This window comes from Porites lutea, chromosome 10, assembly GCF_958299795.1.
Source record: "Porites lutea chromosome 10, jaPorLute2.1, whole genome shotgun sequence".
Taxonomy (NCBI): Eukaryota; Metazoa; Cnidaria; class Anthozoa; order Scleractinia; family Poritidae; genus Porites; species Porites lutea.
In genome coordinates, this window is record NC_133210.1 from 8323948 (window position 1) to 8329947 (window position 6000).

Consider the following 6000-nt stretch of genomic DNA (forward strand, 5'->3'; position numbering starts at 1 on the left):
GTCCACAGGGCAACAATGCAGAGTATACGTGGATCACTATATGTGTTGATTATTGGCACACAACCCATTGACCAGTCAAAACACTTACTTATGGTTGAATAAATTTTAATTGTTACATATCGATATTTTAGATTTTTATGGTGGAAGTGTATATATTCTTATTGTTTCTCTTACTGTAAATAGGTTTGCAGTTTTTTTTTTCATGCTTTTATTACTTTTCTGATTGAAGATCAGAGAGACGACGATATATAATTTACGTTTTTGTCTTCTCAAATTGTTTGTTTATGGTTCGTTGATTCCCATGTTAATTTCCTGGGTCCTTAAGAAGAGCACTAAACACTCAACAAATTTATCGCAGCAATCTCTTAAAAAAAAACAACAACAAAAAGCTCGAGCTGCTTGTTAACATTCAGCTTGTCACGTGCACATGCTTATCACGCAATGCACAATTTACCGGTTTCCATTATTTGCCCATATAAAAAATATGTTGCATCTAAGCTTTTCGATGAAATTGACATTTTCAGCGAGAAAATGTCAGTAAAACGTCGTCGCAAAATCGACCGAATTAGTTGATATTATTGGATTTGCTTGGAATAATGCATGGGCTATGAACACACGTGTTGTACTTGAATGGGAATGAGATTCGTGTATTTTTGTAGAAAAAGTTGCTTAATTATTTAATTTAAAAGTATATAAAGTAATGTTAATTATTCAATTAAAAAACTAATGACAAAATATACATAGATAATTTAGTGTTATCTCCTAAAACTCTCTAAAATACATAGATAATTTAGTGTTATCTCCTAAAACTCTCTAAAATTCCCTAAAAAACTTTAAAATATTTTAACCGCTGATAAGTTGAAGTGTAGATGACTCTGATGAAAAACTGCCGATTTGTTGTGCTCAGTGGACAGTACTCTAGACAGTGTTGTAGCATATATGTGGACTGAGCCCTCTCTTAGTTGGTAGGAATTCAAAAAAATAAAAACGTTGAAAAAAAGTGTTTTTTTTTTTTGCATTCCTACCAGCCAAGATAAATCTCTATCCAGTGGATAATGCAATTAGTTCATACCTATCCGCTGGATACTGATTTATCCGGTGGATAGCGCTATTTAACGTTTGAACAACCGGGGCCTGACGAAAAACAAAAAAAATTCCCGCGACACTGGACAAGGCGATGACGTGACGTGGCACTGCACTGGTCATTTACCCCTCCAAAGGAATAAAGTGCCATCGCAAAATTATCCTGAAACAGATCGCTTTCTAGAATTTCCAACACATCTGATGAAAAACGAACACTATATTTTTCTCTAGTCTATCCATACCTTTTCTACTGCAACTTAGTTTGGGCCTCTTCATACAGAACTAACCTTCTTCGTCTTGAGATTTTACGGAAACGAGTGATCAGAACTATAGCTAAAACCACTTTCGAGGCACATACTGATCCAATCTTTCAAAATCTTGGTGTCTTAAAATTTCATGATATATATATACTTACTACAACTAGGCTTATTCATGTACTCCTATCAAAACCATACTCTACCTTTAAAATTTCATTGTAAATTTACCTTTCAAAGTCAAATTCATTCGTATAATACACGAAACTCGTGTAAATTTCGTCTGCCTTTCTGTCGTACTCGAACCAAACAATTTTCCGTTTTTTATCAAGGACCTAAATTTTACAACACCTTAAACATCATCAACGCTTCCTCACCTTTCTCCTTTAAAAGAGCACTTAAGGCATTTTTTGTAATAATTATAAGTATACTCCAACAAAAATCTTGAGAAAAAGCCTTTTAATATTCAACATTTGTAAACTTCCGTAATATTGATTAGTTTAATTTTTCACCTGATATTATATTGTATCCGTCGCCGTAATTTTTATGCTATCTTCGAAAAATTGTAATTGAGGAGGCCTCCGCGGACGCGGAGGGCGAGAGACGAACCTCGTGACTGGAAGACCTAGCCCTGGAGAGGAAGACAAAGGAGATTTCGCTGCATCAGGTCATTCGCAAAGACCCGATTATGCCTTTTCAGTGGAACAGGTGAATGATCGCAAGGAACAAAGGGGCGCTTTGGTAACGCTGGTCATTGGTGGTGTAGACGTACCCGATGTTCTCATTGATTCGGGAGCTTCATGTAATGTTATGGACCAGCAGACCTGGAGTTGTTAAAGCAAAAGGGGATTAACTGTGAATCTCGCAAATCTGCAAAGGAACTTTTTGCTTATGGTGGTACAGAACCTTTACCGACCCTAGGAACGTTTACGGCAGATTTCACGCTGGCTGGGTTTGAAAACGGAAGTAATGCTGATTTTGTGGTGGTTGAAGGCGATGGTCGCACGCTGTTGGGCCGAGAGACTGCCGAGGCGCTAAACCTGTTGCGTATTGGTCCTTTTCAGACAAACAGTGTTGACGGTGGGCGATCGGACGGGGATGTCAGAGAGAAATACAAGCACTTGTTTAGTGGTGTTGGTCTTTTGAAGGGCTACGAGCTTAAGCTACACAATGATGAGTCGGTGAAGCCTGTAGCGCAGCATGTACGTAGGATACCGTTCGGGTTACGCGAGAAGGTGGATGCAAAGCTGGATGAACTTTTGGAGCTTGACATTATAGAGGAAGTGCCGGAGGGGCCGTCAGGATGGATTTCGCCGTTGGTGGTGGTTTCCAAAAGCGATGGCGACGTAAGAGTCTGTGTTGATATGCGTCGTGCAAATGAAGCAATCGTCCGAGAGCGTCACCCAATTCCAACCGTTGAGGAGCTGATACACGACTTGAATGGCAGTACGGTGTTCAGCAAGATAGATCTCAAGTGGGGTTTTCACCAGATTTTACTCAGTGAGGAAAGTCGCCACATCACTACCTTTGCCACGCATCGAGGGCTTTATCGTTACAAGCGGTTGATGTTTGGCGTAACGTCGGCGCCGGAGAAATATCAGCAGATCATTAGAGATGTGTTAAGGGGTTGTGCTGGGGTTGCGAACATTGCGGACGATCTCATTGTTCATGGGTGTGACGTGGAGGAACATGACAAGCGTCTTTTTGCGGTGTTAGATAGGCTGAGTGAAGTGGGGTTGACGGTGAACGGAGACAAGTGCGAGTTTAGATTGTCAAGGCTTACGTTCTTTGGTCACGAGCTGACTAGTGACGGCATAAACCCATCCGAAGAGAAGATTGCTGCTATAAGAGATGCTAGATCTCCCAAAGACGCAAGTGAAGTGCGATCGTTTATGGGTCTTGTCCAATATTCCGCTAAGTTCATGCCTGACGTGGCGTCCGTGGCCAAGCCTATTCAAGAGTTAACCAGGAAGGGCATCGTGTTTCACTGGGGTAAAGAGCAACAAACAGCCTTTGAGGAACTGAAGCGTCTAATCACCCAGGCAGAGACACTGGCTTATTTTAAGGTTGGCTGCAGAACGCGAATCATTGCCGATGCATCTCCAGTTGGATTAGGAGCGGTTCTCACCCAGCAGCAGGGGGGAATGTGGAGAGTTGTCTCCTACGCGTCGAGGAGCCTAGCTGACGTGGAACGACGCTACAGCCAAACAGAGAAAGAGGCACTTGCCTTGGTTTGGGCGTGTGAACGGTTCAACATGTACGTTTCCGGACAGAGCTTCGAGTTGGAAACAGATCACAAGCCTTTAGAGCGTGTCTACTCGCGCACTTCAAAGCCTTGCGCCCGAATAGAGAGATGGGTCTTAAGACTACAAGGGTACGATTTTAAAGTGGTGTACAGCCCAGGGAAGACAAATATAGCCGACGCGTTGTCCCGTTTGAACTCCTTGGATCAAGTGGACCATGGAGAAGACTACGACTTTGTCAGAGCCATTGCTATAAGCTGTATACCCGTTGCTCTATCACCTACAGAAATTGAAGAAGCTTCCTATTTTGACGAAGAATTGACGATAGTAAAGAGTTGCGTGAGGTCAGGGGACTGGGACAAAGACGAATTATGCGTCTATGGTGAGCTATTGCTTCGCGGCACAAGGATTGTGGTTCCCAAGCTCCTGCGCGACAGGGTGGTGCGGCTGGCACACGAAGGGCACCAGGGTATAGTGAAGACGAAGTATCGGCTCCGTAGTAAAGTTTGGTGGCCGGGAATGGACAAGGAAGTTGAGAAATTTTGTAAAGTTTGTCATGGCTGCCAGGTCACTTCTGGATTTAACCCTCCTGAGCCGATGTCCCGCGTTCTTCCTCCGAGTGCTCCTTGGCAGGATTGTGGAGCAGACCTGCTGGGACCCCTACCCACAGGAGAGAGTATTTTGGTGGTGATCGATTACTACAGTCGTTTCTTAGAAGTTGCTATTCTGAAGTCTACTACAAGTGCCAAGGTCATCGAAGCACTTGCACCCATGTTTGCCAGATTCGGTTTTCCGTTCTCTTTAAGGACAGATAATGGGCCCCAGTTCGTATCCGAAGAATTTGAAGCATATTTACGCGCAAATGGTATTGAGCACAGGAAGACGACGCCGTTGTGGCCTCAAGCTAATGGAGAGGTGGAACGCCAAAATCGTTCGTTACTTAAATGTCTACAGATTGCACATTTAGAAGGAAAGAACTGGAGAACTGAATTGCTTGTATGATTGATGGCGTACAGATCCACTCCGCAAACGTCGACGGGGACTACCCCCTGTTACATGATGTTTGGCCACGACGTTAGGTCCAAATTGCCAGAGTTAAGGAGAGAGACGGTCGGGGTGCCAGGCGAAGAAGTGCGAGAGCGGGATTGGTCAAGTAAATTAAAGGGCAAAGCTTATGCAGATCTCAAGAGAGGTGCCACGCCCAAGAGCATACGTGTTGGTGACACAGTACTTTTGAAAGCCGAAAAAACGAACAAGCTGTCTACCAACTTCAACCCTGCTCCTTTTAAGGTGGTTCAGAGGACAGGAACAGAGGTAACGCTTAGGAACGAAGCTGGTGTGCAACTGAAAAGGAACACTGCATTCGTAAAGAACTACAACGATGGTGTATCCAATGGCAACGGAGACCAAGTGGTACAAGCAAGTTCTACAGTACAGACAGATGAGCCAGGGCCAAGCAGAGTTCCGGAGACGACAGAGGTATCAGGGCCAAGCAGAGTTCCGGAGACGACAGAGGTATCAGGGCCAAGCGGAATTCCAGGGACTACAGGAGTATCTGAAAATTCCCAAGTACAAGCTGGGCATTCTACCGAAAAGGAAGATAACGCAGCGGAAAGGCCTGTGCGGAGGTCGACCCGAACTATAAGACAGCCTGCGCGCTATAAAGACTTTGTCCTGGATGTTTAGGACTTCTTTTCCTGTTTTGTCTAGTTTAATTCAAAGACTTTGTTTTGCTGAACATTTAGGGTTTTGCAGCCTTTTAAAACTGCCTTCCTGCTAAATTTGATCAAAGAAGGGAATGTAGTGTATACGATGCTAATGCAAGCGCGTAGAAGCGAGAGAATGAATGTGATGTGATACACACGGGGATTACGTAATTTGCATGTACTATAGATAGCGTGTGTTGTAATTTATTCGAGTCGGTTAGCGTTCTGAGTTCGGAGTGTAACGGTCGTGAATAAAGTGTGTTTTAACCTAACCGCGGTACTACAATAAGCTCTACAGTTTCTTTTAGGCCTCCTCGCCATCTCTTCCTACATTTTTTTTTTTTGGCATCTTTTTGCAATTATTGTAATCGTGTGGCAAATAAATAAAATACCTAAATACCTAAAACACAAAAAGTTCCCGCGAAACGGGAGAAGGATTGGATAGGAACACAGTCCAGTCCCCACACTCTCCAAGTCCAAAATGGCGCGCCAGTTAATTTGATAATAATAACAATTGCATCATCTTAATGCAAGGTTTTGTTTGGGTTGTTTTCTTTAAAAAAGCAACAAAAGCGTTTTTGTTATCCAGCTCTCTTAACTGTGGATGGATGGTTTCATTTTTTCAGCTCTTAAGGACTCGGAAAATCAGAGGTCACCTCGATACTGCTCACTGAAGCTCGTATTTGTTTATATACCGTATTTATTCGAATAAGC

At 43.1% G+C, this 6000-nt stretch overlaps 1 long non-coding RNA gene across 1 annotated transcript; it reads left to right on the plus strand.

The window, feature by feature from the left end:
• The first annotated feature begins 4951 nt into the window (after positions 1-4951).
• Positions 4952-5558, plus strand: LOC140951061 (uncharacterized). Its single transcript, XR_012167236.1, has 2 exons — positions 4952-5059; positions 5096-5558. It is a non-coding gene; the product is annotated as an uncharacterized lncRNA (long non-coding RNA).
• Positions 5559-6000: the final 442 nt, after the last annotated feature.